This window comes from Triturus cristatus, chromosome 2_2, assembly GCF_964204655.1.
Source record: "Triturus cristatus chromosome 2_2, aTriCri1.1, whole genome shotgun sequence".
Lineage (NCBI taxonomy): Eukaryota > Metazoa > Chordata > Amphibia > Caudata > Salamandridae > Triturus > Triturus cristatus.
In genome coordinates this window covers 634,471,314-634,494,707 of record NC_140582.1, presented here as the reverse complement: position 1 = coordinate 634,494,707, position 23,394 = coordinate 634,471,314, and positions in this window count along the sequence as shown.

The following is a 23,394-nucleotide window of genomic DNA, read 5'->3' as shown; positions in this document are numbered from 1 at the left end:
CTTGAGTTTTGCATTGGATCCAACTATAATGCTGTAGGATCCTGGACATAATTGTTTGTCTAGTTTGGCTGCACAAGAGGGTGGTTTGTGCATAACATACACATTTTTCTGCTTTCCACACAAAATCCAGATGTCCCACTATTTAATATGGATATTTCTCCAGTATACACCAAATTCGAAATATTCCAGTATTTAATATGAATGTTTCCCCAGTATACATCACTAGGTTTGACCTGCGGAAATGCAATGGGTGAGAATTGTGAAGGTGTGTACTCTGTCACACGATGTAATTAAGAGTATGGTATACTCCACATCACACATAGGGGCTGATTTAAAGTTCGGTGGAGAGTACCCTTCCAACCAAACTGAAGGTCCTCCTACTTGATTTATACTCCGAAGGACCTTAAGTATGTCAGTCCCTAACTGCTGTGAAAACGCAATTGTAAGAAACATTAAAAATGTTTAAATGAGCCCCACGCCTTGGGGTAAAGCTCCTCAGTCAAGAGCCCAAAAGCATCTGTAATCTTTATTTCAGAAGAGAAAGAACATATCCTAAGAGGTGAGAGTTACTCATGCAGTCATTCTTTCCTTCATGTGGTGGCAATTGAGTCTTTCTTGAAGAAAGGATACAGATTACCAAGGCTTGCGGCAATTTCCAATATATGTTTTGCAAAAACATTCAAGGCTTGTAGCAGCAAGGTAGTTCACAATTCCTTTCAAAGGGCCACATGCATCAACGAGAAAACTGCTCGCAAACTGGCAGATTAGCAGAATCTGCCCCTTTGCGACCGGTATTTTTGCATTTGGGATGCATCATCCCAAATGCAAAAATTGCTATTTAAGGAATCTCTAAATAGCGATTCCTTAAATTGCGATTGCATTTAAGGAATCCCAAATTGAGATTCCTTAAATGCAATGCATGAAAGTTTAAAAATTAGCGATTTCGCTAATAGGGGGAGCAAATTACCATGAAGTTGAACTTCATGGTAATTTGCAAAAACTTTGAAAAATGCACTAAAGTGCATTTTTCAAAGTTCAATTTTACACACACACGTGCCCTTGGGGCATGTGTGTGTGCAAGATGTATTCATATGCAGATTTCAGGGGTGCAACCGGGTGTCTTTTTGACGCCCTGGCACCCTTGAAATAGCATGAGCAATTTGCGATTCTCTAATTGAGATTAGCAAATTGAGAAAGTCATCCCATTCATTCCTATGGGCCTCTAGGCCCATAGGAATCAATGGGGAGGTATTCCTTAATTGCGACTCGCAATTTGCGAGTAGCAATTAAGGAATGTTAAGAAATCGCTATTTTGTAAGCGATTTCTACATGCATAGCCTTTGGCTATTCCTTATTAGTGAATCCTTATTTTTCGCTATTAAGGAATCGCAAATGGCATTGTTGATGCATGTGCCAGTTAATGCCTTAAGAGGCTGGGTGCATTTCAAATATTCTGTATGACTAAAACGGCAAGCATAACTAAATAAGATCAATTTTTTTAAATCTAAAGATGAGAGAGGAGATTGTGGTAGTCCTTCGATTCTCAGTGAGCTTCTCTCTCTCACTTTCTTTCCCTGGAGATTGTTCTGTTAATTGTGCAACTTCACCTTCGAGATTCTTCCTTTAAAACAATCAGCATATATGGATGATCTCCGTCCTGATTTTTTGAACCAAAGATTCAAACAATTTCTCCCTACTAGAAATCTTTGCTCAGCAAATGCAAAACTGTTAATACTGCCAAGATTTAAACAAGTACGATGGGGTGGAAAGAGCACTGTACTTGAAGCATCCAAAGCGTGGAACATACTCCCATTCTGCACGAAAACCGCACCTCGTCTCCTTTCCTTTAGGAAAGCTGTAAAGACCTGGTTATTCAGGTCTTGGTAATTCTTTGCAGTCCTTAGACACTCGCAGCCGGAACTGAATAGCGCTTAGACCCCTCTGGGTAGTAACGCGCTTTACAAATCGAGCTAACATAACATAACATGAGAGATTGCTGGTGTCTGGAAATGTCATGATTTCATATAACAGACTGTCTCCTAAACGTTCCTGGCCTTTTGTCTATACGTCTATACAGTGTATGCATCAGCTGCTTATCTCTGTAACTGTGGTGTAATTCACCTTGGGCAGCAATCAAACCCTTCCTAGGGTCGGGAATACCCCTACTTTTAAGGTAGTGTTTTGCTCTTTACCATCCCGAATTATCTTTATTTGTTCCCAGTTGTCTGTTGCTCCCTGCTTAAGTTTGTATTTTACGTTGCATTGCATTTTCTAATTTCACTTCTTTTTGTGCTATACTCGAATGTTACATTTTCACTTTTCCCATTATGTTAGTGCTGGTTGATACTTCAAAATCCTCTCTTTGGTGTTCGGCATGCGCCTTAAAGTACACAGTTACTGAAAACTTGGCGCCCAGTAACATCATACACATTGAAGCTTTGGTTTTTAATTATCGTGTAATTATCTTCACAGCTTTACATAAATGTTTTACTAAAGCTTGAATATTGTGACTGCTGGGAACTGCCTCGTTTTTCTGACAATGCCACATCAACTGCATCATCACGTCATGGAGTGACTGTCAGGACCTGGCATTCTCACAACTGTAAAAAAAAAGAAACAGTCCTAGTTGTGCCATCAAAAGCATGTGCTGAGAAAGAGACGGCCATGCGCTGGCACTGAGGTGAACAATCAGGCAATCACCCAGGGCTACAGGCCATAGGATAAGTGCACTGATGGGTGGGCTTACCTCAATGCAAATAGGTCACAGAAAATAAAGGATAGCTGTCTGGCTCCCCCTTGTATCTCCTACTTAAATGGTTGCAGGATGTCATAAGCAAAATGGTTTCGCCTGGGGAATATCATATTTTTACAAGTTATTTTTTTCACATACATTCCCTTGACAGTGATTGTGGGACTAAACAATCCTCCAAAAAGGAACAAGGTTCCGCTGGGCTGATACCTGTGTTTTGACTGGGCAGGTACTGTCAGTACTGAGTACCTACACTTCTGGGCACTGCTGCAATGCATTAAATGGGGGAGCACCGATACTTTTCAGGCGCAAACGAGTACTTTGAAGTGGGAGTGCCAACACTATATTTACATTTGAAGTACTGGCTGATCCCTTTGAGGCGAGTTGATTCCTTTTGCATAGCTGCGGACTGTCTATGAAAATTATAATATCAATGGAGCCAAGGAAGCTTCATTATTCTCATGAAGCAATTAAATAATGATGACGTGTTCCAGTCGCAACATTTTGATAGAAGACGTTGAGCACTTGTAGCTCTCAGCATCCTGACGGGTCTCTTGTGAAAGTTGCTGGTGAAGTGAGCAGCGCACCTTCTACGCTTGTGGCGCATCAAATGCAACTGATGTAACTAGAATGGGAGCTTCGCTTAACTTTTTATTAATTGCTGCTGGAAGTGAGAACTCTTCAAGTGAGATTGGAAGTAGATTTTAAGGTGTATCTGTTATATTATTGATTATGCAATTGTATTGTGTATGGCTCTGTTTATTGTAAGAGATTTTATTTTACCAAACAATTAATTGTTTGATTGGTAGACTGAACAGTGCTGCACACAATTAGGTAATAGAGATTCTAATATAATATAATATCTGTCAGTGGCACTGCGCAAACCGGTATTATATATATTCTGCAACAACAAGGGAACCCAAGAGAAGTCGACCAGGGACCTTGGGAGACAATTGTTTTCAACAACAGTGGTCCCCAGAAAGTGAAATGGAAACCAAAGGAATGAATATAGACTCAATCGTAGCTATATTTAGTGGACTTGTCCAGCCGGACAGAGGTCTGATATTTACTTGTAGGTTTAGGATATAGTCATACAAAACAATACATAAAATGGGACACAATCCTGTGTCCTACTTAGCTAGTAGAGTACATAAAGAAGGGAGAAAACGAACAACAGGGGGCTCAGGCAAAGCTTTTCCGGTTTGCACAAGGAGGATATACAGAGTTACAAGAGCAAATCACTACAAAACACCTTTACAGAGGAATGAACTAAAGGTTTTTTGCGTATAAGGTGTATTAGGGTGTCGACGACGTTTCGATCCGGTTGAAGAATGAGCGGATCATCATCAGGACTTAAATAACATGCCTGTTAGATAGCATATCAGACCTCTGTCCGGCTGGGCAAGTCCACTAAATATAGCTACGATTGAGTCTATATTCATTCCTTTGGTTTCCATTTCACTTTCTGGGGACCACTGTTGTTGAAAACAACTGCGCAAACCGGGGCAAACCCCATGCATAATCCATTTGACTCTCTCAATTTTTTTACTGTGAGTTAGCCTCACTGAATATTACTCACTGTAAACTTTGTTTAAATAGATTGAGTGTGCTAACCACCATGCTTTGACTTTAGAAAAAAGGCCTGCTGCTGCAGAGCTGGGTTAAGACATTGAGTTTGCTGCACATGCACACAAGCACACACATGTGTGCACACGTGTGTAGGTTGAGCAACTGGAACTACCTGTATCTGCGACAGCCTGTCTCAGAAAGGACCTTTCAGGCATTGATATTGATCTGGTGTAGGCCTAATAATGTGAGGGGGCATTCATAGTGTAAGTTTGAAGAGCTTAACCAAAAAGAGAATGAGCTTACAGTATTATATATGATTGGTGAATTCCGATCAAAGTACAGTTTCACGTTAAGTAGGTCTAAAGATTAGTGCGATGTACAAATTTTAGGTTTAGCATCACAGATGAAAATATGACAACATAACGTGCTTTTGTAAAGTGCACGTTCATTCAAAAGGGCCTCTCACCGCTGAATAACAGACGTTTATTGCTACCCAACACAATGGTGCTAATTTTTGTGACCTCAGAAAGATGAAAGGTTGAGTAGACCCATCACAATTTGAACCTGTGACCATGAGGTCAAACACAGGCTCCTACAGTGGAAGCATTATTCCACTGAGCCACCAGACCAGGCCAGTTCTAGCATATCTGTATTCCTTCTGGCACTTCAGGTTTTTCAACTCCTTAATTAGATTTGTGGTCTTGAATCACCTTGCTGATTTCAGTATTTAAAAAGAATGCAAGACTGCATATTGTGTCAGTCGCAGGAAATAATTGCACTGGAAGAATAATTCCCTAGCTATGTAAAATATTAAAGATTGTGTGGTGTTGGATGAAATTAAAGTTGATTTCTTTAATTAAATGAGGCAGGAGAATACTTCCAACATGGCACCCAAAAGTTGATGTATTGGATGAGACAAGCCACAGGAAAGTTTTTCAGAAAGTGAGATTTGTCTCATGAGATGTTGGATGGAGCAGAAGTTAAACCTTTATTAAAAGAACATTTCAGAAGCTGCTTGCTTCCCAAACCTGTGAATGTCTTTCCTTGAATTGTCTTTCTTTTATGTTGATTGGATAACCTTGACCCTGAGACTCTTGTTGGGGTTGTTATGATGTCCTTAACTCTTTATTGAATAATAACATTGTTTGAACTAATCTTTTCTAAAATTCAAGACATTGGATACTATATTCATGACACTCATATAACTTCATTTTCTATATAATTATGTTTCACAAGGAACTGCAAGTGCACATTTGTTTTGTGGACAAACTTTGTTTAGTTTCAGTATAGTTTAGAGGTGTTAAGGTTATAAATCATGGTATATGGAGAAAGACTGTACAAACCTGCAGACACACTTTGCCTAATTTGAGATTGATTTTTGAAGGATTGCAGGTCATAAATCATGGCATTTGGAAGAACACTGAAGGGACTGAAAATATTAATTATGGAAGTTCAGTACTGGCTCTTGGCAGGATCAGCAGGAGGAAAGAATTATTGTTTAACAGAGTTTCTGTTATGGACCTTTTTTTCTCTCAAGAATCCTTGGCATATAGTAGTTGTAAATACACCTACTGAATATTTGAGAGTATTATAATGTTAGACCTGTCAGCCTTCAGGTCATCTTCTTCAAGACTTTCTGCCTTACTACTCTGTTTTTGCTGATATGGTATTTGTTATTTTTGTTACTCTGTGAACTTTACTACTGATAAACAGTGCTAATGTGTGTGTGCTCTCTCCTCTAAACATGGTATAATTGGCATACACTCAATTGGTACACTTAATTTGCTTGTAAGTCCCTAGTAAAGGGGTACTACTTGTACTTAGGGCCTGTAAATTAAATGCTACTGGTGCGCCTGTAGCACTGATTGTACCACCCACTGAAGTAGCCATTTAAACATCTCTCAAACATGCCATTGAAGCCTTTGTGTGCTTTATTAATTTGGCATTTCAACCTGGCAAAATAGACATTGTTCCAGGCCTAAACCTTTCTTTTTAATACACAAATGTCACCCCAGGGTAGGCCTTAAATAGCCATTAGGGCAGGGTGCAGTGTATTAAAAACAATGGACATGTACTTTTAACTTTTGCATGTCCTGCTAGTGGAAAACACCTACATTCATTTTTCAACCCTGCAAGACCTACCTCTCCTAAACAAATTATTAGGTTACCTTAGTAAATTATCCCAACCACTTGGTGCCTGCAGCCTGTATCCTGACTATGTGTAGTGGGCAGTTGGTTTTGTGTATTGGTCCCTGTTAGAAATGGAATTTCTGGTTGACTAAGGCTTGCACCAAAGCCAGGCAGAAACCACCACTCTAGTCAGGGCAAGGGAGTTACATGACAAAGATAACCACAGCTCACTCCCTTGGTAGCTTGGCACGAGCAGTCAGGCTTATCTCGGTGGCAATGTGTAAAGCATTTGCACACGCACACAGCAACAACATCCCAGGCACACCACAAAAGGAACTCCACACAAGGTTATATCAAAAATAGCCTTTGTTTTCTCATAACACATTAGAATAGTAATCACACAATATACACTGTGCCAACTGGCACTGGGCAATATTTACAAGGGATTATGTACACATGACAGGACCACATGGACCACTGTCAGAACCATCACAAAGCGAACTAAGTAAAAGTAAAACAGATCATAAACGTACAACCAGTAAACACTAGTAATCACTGTACTTAGCATCAGCCTGTAACATAAACTACATTATGCACATCACATCAGGCGCAAATTACATTCTGCGCCAACCTCACCAGCATAAACACATTATGCAGTCCTCTCACAAGTCTAAACACATTAGACTCTAACCTCCTAAGCGCAACTCACATTAGGGGCATAAATCACACAGAGAGACATAATCTCACTAGCATAAACCATGATATGCAAAACAACCTCATAATCATAAAAGACCACATTTAGAGGTATAACACAGGGTGCGTAAAACATACTACATGAATTACATTTCCTAGCACCAAAATCACATTAGGGCCTGGCACCCTACAATCCTAACAGTCCCCCTGGCCAACTGGCCATCTCTCAGGGGCTTAGATGCCCTATGTCCCAAAAGTCAGGGCACGCTGCTTAAGCAGTGAAGGTCAAGGGTGCGCAACTGCGCAAACCTAAATGTAGCAGCTGCCCACTAATTGCTGGGCAGCTGGGAGGGTATGGGGCAAAGGAGTCCATTTCAATCCTTACTCAAAACTTGCCCCCCAAAGAACTGTGCGCCTAAAAGGTGCAGCTGCCCACTACTGGCTGGGCAGCTGGGTATCTCAAGATGAGGCCTGGCACCACTATGCCTTCTGGAATAATTTGCCAATGTTGCAGCTGCCCGCGCTGGTGCGGCGCAACTTTGAGTAGAGAAGGGCCATGGCACCACTGTGCCCTCTGTGCCACGCTGGGGCTCTCTAAATAACACTGGCCCCACATTGTTGCAGTTGCCCACTGGTAGCTGGGGCAACTGAAAACAAAACATGGCACGGGCCCCTCTGGGCTCCCTCATGCCCAAAACAAAACTTCCTCTAGGCGGTGGAGTGGCCCGCAACGGCGGGACCGCTCAGGGACTAGCACTGGGCCCTCAAATTCGCCAATTCACTGGGGCCCTCGGGGCTTATCCCTGAATGAATTTGCCCCCTCGTTGGAGTGGCCCGCTGCAAGACGGGGCAGCTAAAAAATGTAGAAATGGCCCTGTGCCTCAAGGGGCACCAAAAACATGGAGCCCCCACTTACCAGGCTCACTGGGACTCCTCAGCAGGACTCCGGTCTCCTTTTCGCCCGGTCCCACTAACTGGGGGCCGGGTCTTATCACAGGCTGGCGCAGGGAATCCGCGGGGCTCTCTACTCACTATGAGAGCCCCGCACACCGGCAACCGGGTCCTGCAGGAAAGAGCCCGCAAGGCTCTGCGTGGCTTCTCCCCAGCCGGGGGAAGCAAAAATGGAGCCCGCAAGCCATCCGGCTTGCGTCGCCGGCCCCGCCCACAACCAGGCAGATGGCCGGTCTTCTGTTTCTGGCGCTCCTCTTCTGCCGGGCCGTGGCGGTGAAACACGGGGTGCGCACCCTCATTGAGAACCAAAGTATTCAGCGGCACAACATCAGAGTGGGCACCCGCGAAACAGCGAAAAATGCGGGGTGGGCACCCGCTGCTACTTAAGAGTCACCACGGCATCAAAGCGGGGTGGGCACCCGCGACTTAAAATAAAGATGAAGCAGGGTGGGCACCCGTGAAAGCACGATCACTGAGCGGGGCGGGCTCCCGCTCGGCAGCCATCACGGTTGAATCCCTCCGGTGGGGGATTCCCTCTAAAGGGACGGGCAGCGCCGCGCTGCACCACCCACGCTCCTCTGGAAACACACAAGGTAAAGGAGCACAGAGCTTCCCATAGCAGAAAAGAGCCAGGTGCTCTAAAAAATAAAGCAAAGCGCTCACAGGGAGCTAGGGCAGCCTAAAGTCCATAAGGCTGAAAGAGATGAAGTAAAAAGGTTCCAGGGCATAGCTGGTCCCAGGGAGGCAGCCCTCCTGGAAAGTCCTCCTGGGCCAGCAGCAGCACGTCCCGCAGAAATCAGCATCCAAAGCAGAACATTTCTCTGGGGTCACAGCCCCTTCTTTTATACACCATTTCCCTTTGTCTACAACTGTAGGGCAAGGGGAGAACCAGATACAACTGGTTCAGGAGCACTTGAGCACTTTGTTTTGCTCAGCTCCTCTCCTCTATTCACAGGACAGGCCAGGGACATCAGACGCACCACAGGGGGTGGAGCCAGCATTGTGGAGGGAAGGCACAGCCCTATTCAGGTCCCAGGTGCGACTCCTCCCTCCCATCTACATGCAGATCTCTCCATTCACCACCGGGCAGACTCGCCCTGGCTCCTGGAATTCCCCAGCCCTCTCCGCTCCTGTCAATCACAAGCCAGAGATGCACTCCACATCAGGCAGGCAGGCAGGCACACAGTACACAGAAAGGCCAACTTCTAGAAGTGGCACTTCTCCACCAGTCACCATAAATCTGCGCACACCATTGCGCAGCATTTATTCTCACGAGTTCGCACATACCAAACTCGACACTGCACTCCACTCACGTCAGGAATTACCAGGAACACACATATCCCCCATGCATTCCTATGGGAGGGCAGGCCTATCGCACCACACATACACAGAGAGCGCATGCACTTTACACTGGACCCCTGTGCTAAAGTGCTCAGAGGCCTAAAATCACCAACACCAGGTTACAGAAAAAGGCTGGGAGAACGCGAAAAGTTTTGGGGTGAACCTGCCAAAAGAGCTGTCAGGGTCAAGGTGACGTTCTCCTGAAGTGCTTGCACAGGAACAGAGATGCTAGTTCCCAACTCCCTCTACAAGGCAGCCAGAGTTCCAGTAATATTCACCTGGACTCCGCAACTACCCTACAGGGGGAAGGGGGGAGTGGATAAAATAATAAACCAAGAAGAGACTGGTCCTGAAACACCGGTTCTCTACTATTCCCCTCAGCTTCTTCTTAGCGCTGCTGGCTGCTCTTGTAAATGAGAACCTTAAAACAAGAACACAACACGATAACTATCAAATTCCCTTCTACTCCTAACCTCCCTCTATGTGTTAAAACCTACCCTGGGTTTCAAGCACTGTGCCCCTCTTCTGTATGTCTGTCTTCTTGTGTTGTGCTTTTATATTCCTTTCTGTAGGTCTGGATACTCTTCCAACTCCTTTCTCTACAAAACATATTTCTATTAGTTTATTCTCATAACCTCTTTTCCTTTTAAATTCGTTTACCTTGAAATTTACTACTGGTTGACTTACTTCTAGAGTGGAGTATTCTAGCTAGTCTTCTTCTTCTGTGAATTCTTCTTGTAGTGTGTTTCACTACGCTAATACTACTCTAAGCTCTAGTTTGTGTATTCTTTGCTTTTCTCTTATTTCTAGTTATCTACTACTTGGAACTGTGGTGAGTATATTTATTTGTATTGTCTTTTTCAACACTATTGCATAACACATCCGTCTATTTTCCTCAGGTTGAATTACGGATTACTATGTCTATTCAGGTAAGTCTTCTATGCGATCTCTTACTATCATATTCTTTTTTCATTCAATCTCTCATGCCTCCCAATTGTACTTAGCTTCGGTCTTCTTTCTTCTGTCACAGGATGGCGCCAAAAGACCTCCGAAGTTCTGCTCGGGGAAACGGAGAAGTAATTGGAAGTCTTCTCGAAGGTAGAAGTGAATTCGTCGTCTTTTCCGTCTCTGTGGAATTTTCGGAATTCACTTCTATTATTTCTCACTGAATATGTATCGTTCCTGACTAGGAAAACTATTCTGTTAACACTAATGCTGACTAACCAACTCTAATTCTGCTCTAAACTCTTTTACTCGGGAGCTCTAATTTCTAGCTGCTATTCTCTGAATTACCTCAGTGAAGTGCGCATTCCTCTTGGAGCGCGCGCCTCACCTAACCTCTGGACACCTATGGGAGAAAGACTAGACTGCCGCTATGCTTCCAGCGCGGCCGCCATCTTGGAATTCCTTTTTCTGTTTAATTCAGTCCATAGATTGTTCTTTGCCCGTCTGTTCAGTCTTAGGTGGCAGAAAGACCCCAGCGTGGCCCCCATTACCGCCTCTTCGTCCTCTGGAGGCCTGACAAGAGCCAAGTCCAACACTCCCAGTCAGTGAGACAAAGGGGCAGTAGGTGTTGTCAGGATGGACCATCAATGACTTGCTCACATTTGCACATCACAAAACCTCTGCCTTAGCACACTCACAAGGGTTTAACACTAGTCTTTTGTATCCTAAGACAAGTTGGGACTAGTTCAGGTAGCCAGGAAATTCCAAATACCTCTGGGAGGTGGACACTCTCAGAACCTTCTCCTACTTCAAAGTGGACACCAGGTATAAATAAGGGATCCTTAGACCCAACACTTCAGTTCACCTCTGGACCTGTAGAAGACTCAGATGGACTGCTATTCTACTCTGTAGGAAGGACTGCTACTCGGCAGCCCTGCTGCCTGAGTAAGAAGGACTTGACCTGCATCTTGAATCCAGGGCCACCAGAGTGACTCCAATGATTAGTTGGATGATATCCTGATCACAGCCTCAGTGATGGAACAGGCTCCAGTCACCTCCTGTGACTATTGCCCCCCAAGGGGTGCCAACCCAGTCCTGAACTCTTGGAAGTGGGCCTGAAGGTGCTCTGCTAGAGGTGGGTCCATGACTCACTGTGCCAATTGATTCAGGCTAGCCTGGCCGATGAAGGGTGACATACCCCAAAACCGGTCCCAGGATGCTTGTTTCCGATCCAGGGAATACCTGGCTTCGCAGTTCGGTCTGGACTGTTCCCATGAGGCACAGGGTCAAGACTGATTTGCATATGGCTGGGTCAAAACTGGGGTGGCATATTGGGCAAAAGAACAATGGATTTAACCCAGATCTCTTGACTGCGGGAGAATGTTTGAATCACTCAGCATTCCGTCCATCATTTGTTGCAGTTACACTTTTCGCCCTAAGTGGGGTGGGTATGCCCAGACATGGGTCCCTTGCTCACTGTGCCACTGGATTCAGGCTAGCCTGGCTGATGAAGGGTGACATACCCTGAAACTGGTCCCAGGATGCTTGTTTCCGGTCCAAGGAGGACCTGGCTTGGCAGTTCGATCTGGACGGTTCCCATGAGGCACAGGGTCAAGACTGATTTGCATATGGCTGGGTCCAATCTGGGGTGGCATAGTGGGCAAAAGAACAATGGATTTAACCCAGATCTCTTGACTTGGGGAGAATGTTTGAATCATTCAGCATTCCGTCTATCATTTGTTGCAGTTACACATTTCGCCCCAAGTGGGATGGGTATGCCCAACCTGGGTCCCTTGCTCACCGTGTCACTGGATTCAGGCTAGCCTGGATGATGAAGGGTAACATACCCTGAAACCGGTCCCAGGATGCTTGTTTCCGGTCCAGGGAGGACCTGGATTGGCAGTTCGGTCTGGACTGTTCCCATGAGGCATGGAATCAAAACTGATTTGCATATGGCTGGGTCCAAACTGGGGTGGCGTAGTGGGCAAAAGAACAGTGGATTTAACCCAGATCTATTAACCAGGGGAGAATGTTTGAATCATTCAGCATTCCGTCTATTATTTGTTGCAGTTACACTGAATTTGATGGCATCCTGGGCGATGATGCAGGATCTCTATTCAAAAACTCCATTGACTGCCTCATTGAAACCTCTGCTGCACAAAGTATTTCTGCTGTAAGACCACATATTTTCACCAAAAGCTTCTTGGGCATGAGTTGTGGTTGCTGCTTGAGTCGGGTTTCACCCCCTCAACCAGAAACCCAATTTTCTACATATATTCTTCCCACACATTACAAGGTTGTGTTTATTTTGCAGATTGCCATATTTGATTAATTCAATAGAGAAGATATAGCTGAGAAAATAGATGTAAATCTGCAATATTTTGAGTCATGAATTTTTAAAGTTACATTCATATGTTCTAGTAAAATGCTATTCTTTTATTTTAGATTTCCACTGAAGAAAGATTTCAATTCAGCAGTCACAGTGAGGCGTACATTTGAACCACCTGTCTTTTTGTCTTCCCAAATCTCCTTTGCCCCCAAAACTCAATCGTGTCAACAGTGAATTCATTTTGGGTAGTGGATTCTGGTAGGCAAATTGAAAAGTATCACAGAGGTTATGGTGTCCCTACAAAATGGTATGTCTGAAACTGTGAAAGTTTGGAGAACCCACAAAGACAGTCTTGTCCATACACCGTGAGCTCACACACCTTTTCATAAGATTGCATAGGGCAAGCAACAGCAGATTTAAAAAAGGAGACAGTAGAAGCTTGGAAGGAAAATCAATGGCTTTAAGCATCAAGTTATACAGATTTCTCAAAGAATTGACCAAATATATGCTTAACAAGCACCCCTAACTGACCAGGCTTCAGCAAGTGCAACTCTCATAATCTCCATTGATTCCAGTTCTGTGTCAGGTTCACAAATTGTGTTATGTAAGAAATTGGTTAATTGATAGATGTGGGCTAAACTAACAGAGCTTCACTGCGTGGAGTTCCACAAACCGCCAGAATTAGGCAAGTCACACCGCTCATTCTGCTTTTTAGCGATGGTAGCTCATTCCGCACTGAAAAATGGCACCACGCAACATGCCAGAGGGTGCAGCTTCTCGAGTTGATTTTGCAGCCACTCAAGTAGATTTTCTACTTGAGCGGCAGCTTTTTGACAATGAATGATCATGACTGCACTCGCTGGGAAAAACTCGCTGGGTGCCCTCCTAGAGATAAAAATCGCACTAGGAGACACCTAATCTTACTTGCCAACATACTGTTGGTGAGTCGTGTGAGAGGAAAAACACAGTTAAGTGGTAGTTGGTGGGATTTGTCCAGAACTCCGCATAACATGCATAATGCAGAGCAGCCAAAACTCCTCCAACTCTGCTGGCAGAGTAGAATTTATCACCCACCCCTGCTTATTAATGGAGAGGGGTGAGAGCCCCACTCAAATAATAACCACAATATTTGTCAGGGTGAACTACAAAAATCACTGATTTAACCTGTGTGTAACTCTCCTGTAGCTTGGCAGAAAAGCAGTCAGGCTTAACTTACATGAAAAATCCCAAACCCTCCATGCAAAGTTTTCTTGTCAACAATTTAATTGCTAATGTTGCAGTGGTATTATCAATGATATCATCGAAGATGTCATGAGTGATATAATATATGTAATATGTGGGGTACCTAGCATTATTATAGTTAATGTAGGGTATGGGTTATAGTTACCTGACATAACTATTCCTACAACTAGTGAATTTCAATGTCTTTTAAAGCGATACGCTGTTACTGAACATTTCGCCTCACTATAATGTTACTTTAGACTTCGTTTTTTTCAGTGGATTTCTAGTTTTTCTAACTTAAAATAACATTTTATTACCATACCTAAAGCCAACTCCCTGCCGGGCACAGCAATGTGCGCCATGGGGTGTTGGCACCAAGGTCTGGCCTGTGGCTTTCCCTGTGGTTAACCTCCCGTAGGCAGTCCACCCCATGCTGCACATGGCCTTCGGGCATGGTGAGAGGTTGACCACAGGGCTCAGCCTTTGGCCAGGTCCTGTGGCTAACCCCCCCCACCCCAGACAGCCAAACCCTTCCCCTTCCCCTCCCCCTCCACACTGCATATACATAAAGCAGATCTATTATCTTTCCCAAAAAACTTACCATTTATTTTAATCAAATGTATATTTCAATAATGCACACTATGAAATGTTTATTATTATTGATTACTTAAACATTTTTAATAAAGTCTTATTGAGCTGCATGTCTTTCACTCTTTCTTTTTACATTATTTTCATTATTATATTTTGGAGTGAGAAATTTTAAAATAAATTGTCAGAGATACATTATATTTTCTTATGAAAAAAACCCCCAAAGATGTCTCTTAGTCTACATTTTAACATTTTATACTTAATGTGACACTACTTCAGGTCACATAAAATGCAACCATACAACCGGATATCTAGGTGGTACTGCAGTCCCAGCTGTAGAGCAACAACCCCAGTCTGGGAGGCTGGGAAATGCTTTTACAAAATATGGTAAGTTCTCCTGTAGTCATGGTTTCAATGACCCAGGAGACCTAAGTTTTTTTTTCAAGTGTTAGTGGGGGGCTGCATAACTCCATGCAGCCCCTCCTCCATAACATAAAGAAAAAAATGGCGATGTCTCTGCCCCTTCTAGGGATAGCACCAAAAACAAAATAAATGCAAATATCCCTCCCAGGACATTAAGGGGGGCTCCTTGAAGGAGGAGTGAATAATAAATGAGCGGCTGTAGATACTCATTTATTATTCACTTTTTGATTACAAAAATATATATTACTGGGTGTACCAGATCCACCTAGGACCCCCAAAGTTTGTTTGTGTAAGTGGCTGCTGGTGGAAACCTAGGAACCCTGTGGTCCTGCTAGCTCCATGCATGCTGCCCAATAGTGCCAAGTAGGTGCCCATGCCTTTTTTAATCTAAGGGTTGCCCTGCTGCCCAGCCTGCAGCACCCCAGGCCATTATTTTTTTGAATGCTGCGGAGGAGCTCAGGTCCCCCTTTCCCTGCTAGCACACTGTTCCTGCAAAAGCCAGCATTCACATTTTCATACATTTAAAGTGGTGTGTCCTAATGCCACCCTGGGCACACAACACCTGGTCCTATGTTGGGGGCTGCAGGGGAAATCCAGGGCCCCTGCAGCCCCACTGGCTCCCAACTCCTGCAGGAGCAAACATGTTTTTTTTTTTTAAAGTGATGTGTCCCGGTGCCTACCTACAGTTAGGCACACGCTGGGGCCTGGGCTAAAGTCCCCGGCCCCTGCAGGCCCGCTGATTCCCCTGCTTGCACACAACATGGGTTTAGCGGAAGCCTGCATTGCTCCAACCCTGCAGCAGCAGTTTTCTTTTGCTCCTGCAGGGTGGGAGTAAATCATGCATTCTTCTCTCACCGGGATTGGGAACTCCAGCTCACTGTCACTGAGCCGAGGCCTGGTGATAGAGTCCTGGGGCCATTGTACGGCTCATGAATGGGGGCCTCTCCTGGCTTGGGGCAGGAGGCCATGCTGTCCTTGTCCCATGCTGTCACTATTTAAATTACTGGTCCTGGAAGATGAGATCCCCAGGGCCTCTCCTGGATCACACTGCCCCCACCTAACATACATGCCACACCTCCCACCAGGGCCTGGCCCACCAAGGTTTTTTACTAAAAACAGGAGCCTGCACTTGTTTTTTAAAAAATTACTGCGGCTTTATCGACCCTCTGTAAATTTGCAGTAAAATAAAAAAAAAATACTTTTGGCTCCAGACGGAGTTCTTCTTGGACGCTACCACCAGGCCTAGGGGGTCAGAGTATGCCGACCCTGCCCTGCTATGTCGTATGTTTGCATTTAATTTTTTTAAGTACTCAGGGCTTCCTGGTTGGTGTGGTGGCAGTCAATCAGATCTCATGGCCGACCTTTAGGTTCTGTAAAGCCTCCACGGCATGAGATATATAATTGTTTTAACATAACTTGTTTTCAAAACTACTCAATGTATTTACACCAAAACACAAAAAGCACTGGTTCTGGACCAAGATCTAGCTTTTTGGAAAATTTGGTGTGAATCTGATTAGTGTTTTGGGCTGTAGCTGTGTCTAAATTTCCCATGGAAAAATGATAAGGTAAGGTGGATCCTATCATTGGAAAACTAATGAGTGAATATATTATGATGGCATATCATAAGTCTAGGTCTCTGAAGGATACACTTGTGTCCAGTTATTTAAAAAGAGACTCTATTTGCACCTGGTTAGACCTAAGGAAAGGTTTTTTCAAATGCTCTAGATCAAAGGCATACCAAAATAGTTCCAACTGTGACTTGTATAGGTTACCCATTGGAAAAAGAGAAAGCATTACCAAACATCTCATATGTGCTTCAGATTGCTATGTATTCATTTTAAAATGCCCATGCAATTTGTCATGTGTGAGAAGTATGATTTTTCTTGTTAGGAAATTATTTGAGAGCACAGAAGGGCTTTCAAAAAAGTAGATGCAACATACCCTATAACCAAACACTTTTCAAACAAGCATGGCCAGGATTCAGATCCTTTACAATTATTTGTGATTGACAGGTTGGACCTACATGATAAAGGACGTAATCATGAAAAGGCCCTATGAAGATTAGAGAGCAGACGTGTCCTCGACCTTAATTCCAAATTCCGACATAGACACAACATGGATGAAGAACTGTCAGGTTTTCTATGAAAAAAAAATATTGATATGCTGTGTTACCCAATATCCTTCATACCATTATGAACATATGGTATAATAGCATCTATGCATAACACCAGTCTAGTATCTTATTCTCCTTACTTATTTATTTAGTATTTGTACTGTATATGAAACACTCATTTTTTGTGTAATCTTGATGAAATTCTTGGGATAGTACACACACTTATGTAACAGTTTAATTAGTGAAAGTGGATATGTACTCTATGTTATTAAAAGGCATTTTATTCTCCTTGATAGCATTTAAGGCATACTGAACAAAGGTAAGGCAATTTGTGTAGCTATAAATAGCACTTGACAATGACTGGTGTTTTGTTGCCACTGTTTTGTATGATCATGTTATGTTGAAATAAAAGTATGAATTTTAATAGCAATGAGGCCACTTTATTATTACACACAGCACTTTATAGATATACAAATTGATATGTGCCTTGTGAATTGGGATAAAGATTGAATTAGGTTTGGTGAAGTAACAGTGATTTGCTGAAAGTTATTATTTCAAATGTTTATAGAATATAATGACATTTTTATAGAAAAGATTGTTCTGGATTGGGTTTGTTACTACTACGCTATCTATGGTGGTTGCTGTAGTCCCTCTTTTATTGTTATCACTGTTGGTATTTTTATTTGAGGTGAATTGGGCACGATTCATGTTTAACAAAGGCTGGCTGCCGAAAAGCGTAACGTTCAATAAATATAACTATCTGGATTCTGGAGGGCCGGTTTCTTCTTTTGTACAGAAGGTATACGTCTTATCTACAAAGGGTGCCAGTCGTAAACTGTCACTGGCTTGGAGAGTGTGGGTATGGTAGGTCTGTTGCAACACAAGGGCACAAGAGAGTATATATATAAATTTATATATATATAATTTACTGAAAAAAACATAGGTTTCAGGGGTGTTATAGTTAGCTGGACTTTTCACTCGTACAAAACCATTGAAATTCCCCCGTTATAGTTAGTTCAGATAACTATAACTCGCGCGCCCACAATGCACTGCTGATGACGTCACATATTACATCACTCATGACATGGTCAGTGACATCACTCATGACATCACTGCATTGCGGGTGCGTGAGTTATAGTTAGCTGAACTAACTATAACAAGGAAATTTCTATGGTTTTGTACGAGTGAAATGTCCAACTAACTATAACATGTCTGAAGCCTATGGTTTTTTCAGTGAATTTCTAAGGTGTTTTAAATGCTAATTTCTAACTATAACGTGTCTGAAACCCATGGTTTTTTCAGTGAATATATATATATATATATATATATATATATATATATAGTTTCACAAAAGTTTCCCCAGAGGCAGGACCGCACTCCACAGCAGGTGAGTTTACAAAACTTCTTTATTCACTGGCATGCAACTTCACATCCCCGTATTTTGTCCCCAGGCCTGACGCGTTTCGAAGCTTTCTTGCTTCTCCTCAGAGGCCAGTATCAGCAGGCATTATTGTCAGGCTCTCCGCATCCCACCTGAAGGTTTTTAACGATTACGTGGCTTCCGGTGTGCCTCCGTGATGGAAAACGAATCACTGATGCATATCGGGAGTTGGAGTCTTTTCCGCCTAATTATACCCTCCAGTGGGTTTGTCTGTTATACACAATGTTGGGACACTTTTCAAAGCCCTCCATTGGGCTCCAGGATGAGACTTTGCATACCATAATTGTTCGCCAACTGTGCCCGCCAAAAAGTGAAAATTCACTCCTGGGGGTCCGTTCTTTGCTTTTAGGATGGTGCGTCGTCCTCGCGGCCTGGAAGCACCGCGTATGTATTCACAAAAGTTTCCCCAGAGGCAGGACCACACTCCACAGCAGGTGAGTTTACAAAACTTCTTTATTTACTGGCATGCAACTTCACATCCCCGTATTTTGTCCCCAGGCCTGACGTGTTTCGAAGCTTTCTTGCTTCTCCTCAGAGGCCAGTATCAGCAGGCATTATTGTAAGGCTCTCCGCATCCCACCTGAATGCTTTTAACGATTACGTGGCTTCCGGTGTGCCTCCGTGATGGAAAACGAATCACTGATGCATATCGGGAGTTGGAGTCTTTTCTTCCTAATTATACCCTCCAGTGGGTTTGTCTGTTATACACAATGTTGGGACACTTTTCAAAGCCCTCCATTGGGCTCCAGGATGAGACTTTGCATACCATAATTGTTCGCCAACTGTGCCCGTCAAAAAGTGAAAATTCACTCCTGGGGGTCCGTTCTTTGCTCTTAGGATGGTGCGTCGTCCTCGCGGCCTGGAAGCGCCGCATATGTATTCACAAAAGTTTCCCCAGAGGCAGGACCGCACTCCACAGCAGGTGAGTTTACAAAACTTCTTTATTCACTGGCATGCAAATTCACATCCCCGTATTTTGTCCCCAGGCCTGACGCGTTTCGAAGCTTTCTTGCATCTCCTCAGAGGCCAGTATCAGCAGGCATTATTGTAAGGCTCTCCGCATCCCACCTGAATGCTTTTAACGATTACGTGGCTTCCGGTGTGCCTCCGTGATGGAAAACGAATCACTGATGCATATCGGGAGTTGGAGTCTTTTCGGCCTAATTATACCCTCCAGTGGGTTTGTCTGTTATACACAATGTTAGGACACTTTTCAAAGACCTCCATTGGGCTCCAGGATGAGACTTTGCATACCATAATTGTTCGCCAACTGTGCCCGTCAAAAAGTGAAAATTCACTCCTGGGGGTCCGTTCTTTGCTTTTAGGATGGTGCGTCGTCCTCGCGGCCTGGAAGCGCCGCGTATGTATTCACAAAAGTTTCCCCAGAGGCAGGACCGCACTCCACAGCAGGTGAGTTTACAAAACTTCTTTATTTACTGGCATGCAACTTCACATCCCCGTATTTTGTCCCCAGGCCTGACGTGTTTCTAAGCTTTCTTGCTTCTCCTCAGAGGCCAGTATCAGCAGGCATTATTGTAAGGCTCTCCGCATCCCACCTGAATGCTTTTAACGATTACGTGGCTTCCGGTGTGCCTCCGTGATGGAAAACGAATCACTGATGCATATCGGGAGTTGGAGTCTTTTCTGCCTAATTATACCCTCCAGTGGGTTTGTCTGTTATACACAATGTTGGGACACTTTTCAAAGCCCTCCATTGGGCTCCAGGATGACACTTTGCATACCATAATTGTTCGCCAACTGTGCCCGTCAAAAAGTGAAAATTCACTCCTGGGGGTCCGTTCTTTGCTTTTAGGATGGTGCATCGTCCTCGCGGCCTGGAAGCACCGCGTATGTATTCACAAGAGTTTCCCCAGAGGCAGGACCGCACTCCACAGCAGGTGAGTTTACAAAACTTCTTTATTCACTGGCATGCAACTTCACATCCCCGTATTGTGTCCCCAGGCCTGACGCGTTTCGAAGCTTTCTTGCTTCTCCTCAGAGGCCAGTATCAGCAGGCATTGTTGTAAGGCTCTCTGCATCCCACCTGAATGCTTTTAACGATTACGTGGCTTCCGGTGTGTTTCCGTGATGGAAAACGAATCACTGATGCATATCGGGAGTTGGAGGGCCCGATTCACAGAACAAACTTAAGACTAAATCCTAAACTTAGTACCATTCTGGTATTCACAGAATGCACCTAGTACTTCTGGTATTCACAGAATGAACTTACTACTTTTGCTATTCACAGAATGAACTTAGTACTTTTGCTATTCACAGAATGGATTTACGACTCCTAAACTTACGTCCGCACTCGGGCCGGAAATTCCAGCCCGGAGGCGGAGCTTCCGGCCCGGAGGTGGAGATTTCGGCCATAGCTAAATCAGCCGGAATCCCCATCTCCGGGCCGGAAGCTCCGCCTGCGGCCCGGAAGTTCCGCCTCCGGCCCGGAAGCCCCGCCTCCGGGCCGGAAGCTCCGCCTCCGGGCCGGAATTTCCGGCCCGAGTGCGGACGTAAGTTTAGTAGTCGTAAATCCATTCTGTGAATAGCAAAAGTACTAAGTTCATTCTGTGAATAGCAAAAGTAGTAAGTTCATTCTGTGAATAGCAGAAGTACTAGGTGCATTCTGTGAATACCAGAATGGTACTAAGTTTAGGATTTAGTCTTAAGCTTGTTCTGTGAATCGGGCCCGGAGTCTTTTCCGCCTAATTATACCCTCCAGTGGGTTTGTCTGTTATACACAATGTTGGGACACTTTTCAAAGCCCTCCATTGGGATCCAGGATGAGACTTTGCATACCATAATTGTTCGCCAACTGTGCCCGTCAAAAAGTGAAAATTCACTCCTGGGGGTCCGTTCTTTGCTTTTAGGATGGTGCGTCGTCCTCGCGGCCTGGAAGCGCCGCGTATGTATTCACAAAAGTTTCCCCAGAGGCAGGACCGCACTCCACAGCATGTGAGTTTATATATCCCAAGTTGTACTAAATACACATACATATTTCCCTTTTTGCTCTATACAATATAAATAGATACAAGCATAGTTTCAAAATGAAATCAGTTTTGATAAACCTCCAGTTAACAATCTATCGGAAAAGGGATCTTTTTCTTTTTAATTTGTAGATGTTAACACAAAAATACTGTTGTCTTCAGGCTCAATGTGCGCCAAAGGGTGTTTCAGTGCCTAATCCAAAATGCAGTCACAACCGTCTTCAAGGAGAAAAAGTTAAAACCAGACACAAGGAGGCAGGAAGGGGTGTTCAGAAGTGTAACCTAGCTAAGGCAGCGGGGCCCAGCCTTCTATAGCACAACAGTCAAAGCTAAAAATGATATCTAAAGGTCAATTATTTTTATGTTCATAACTTGAAGAGGCTCAGAACCTGTTAGGATAGCTGTAGTCTGGTTTAGGGATGGTGGCAATGATGAAATATGTTTGTGATGTTTTGGTTCAACTTATTGTTTGGAATATGGTTGAGGACAATCATGATTAGATCAAGAGCAAAAGGGAGGAGTGGAATATAGTCTATCCCTTTTGAGCATGCCAGGGTGCTATTCCAGGGCACCAAGCTAGGTAGGGATGGTTGAAGGTAGCGTGGGCTATTCCTCCTCCATAAAGGGTGGGACACAGGGGGTGGAAGAGGGTGCACTTGGGTGGACAAAAAATAAAAAAGACCATATGTGCCATAAGGAATTGGTGTATAGGAATAAGATAAGCAGGAGAGCAAGGATGTCCTGTGATGAACAAAGCCATTCTGGTAGGGGTGCACCAGTGATGGCAGGACTGGCAATAGCCAGTTTGCGAAGAACGTGCTTATAATATTTTAGTCACTTCTAGGGGATCTCTGCCCGGCTTAGAGAGCACCTCAAAGAGGGCCTTGCATAGGGATTCGGGCATCGTTCCCACTTCATATGCCTTGCAATACACCTCGAGTAATTTGGGGGTGAGAGTTGCAGAATAGGTGGCATAGTATTCCACAGGGAATGTGTCAGTGCCTGGCACTTTATTGCGGGCCATTTGGTAGATCATAGCCTTTATTTCCTCTAACTGGACTTCTCCAACCCCAGGGTCTGCAACGGATTTAGGCGGGATCAGGGGCCGAATGCACATAAGCTTGGAAATGTTCTAGGTTCGGTCACAGTGAGGGGGTATACAATGCCTCATAATAATTCGTGAATACCACATTGATGGCAGATTGAGTATTCACAGTGTATAGGCTACCTTCCTGGTTTGCCCAATCATGGTTCTGGGGGTTTCTGACCTCAATAGCCAGGCCAGGATATGCTCCAGCTTGTCACCCTCAGCATGGTGTAAGGCAAGATAGGTTTTGTAGTCGATGTTGCTAAGTCGGTGTGTTAGATCTCTATGTTGTTGATGTAGTGCTCTCAGATTTGATAAGGCCCCTAAATCAGTCACGTCTTCCTTTTCAACCAATCAGAGCTGCCCCTCCTGTGCCAGCAGGTCCTGCACTGAAGATGTTTTGCCCCCTATGTGTTTTATATGCATTGTCCTCTCATGGGATCCCATTCAGTCCCTCTGGTCACCTCTGGCACCCCATTATCCTTGAAATATTGGTGCACATGAGTGATGATGGTGTCCTGGAAGGCCGTGTCCAGGAGGGCCTCTGGCCTCAGCTTCTAAGTTGGGATCTGTGCATGGACCCCCCCCACCAGAAGGAGACGCGCAGCAGACTTTGTTCAGATAGTGACCGTCTCGATACTCCGAGCTGACCACCTTGGGTAAGAACTCATCTTTCCAAAAATATAATCGACCCTGGCATTTACCTGGTACCTCAGGGCATAATTAGAAAAGTCTGGATGGCCCAATCTCCATGTATCATGTAGTCGTACCGCTGCAGTCTATTGCCAGAACTGTTGTGTCACCCTAATACCCTTTATACTCGGAATAGG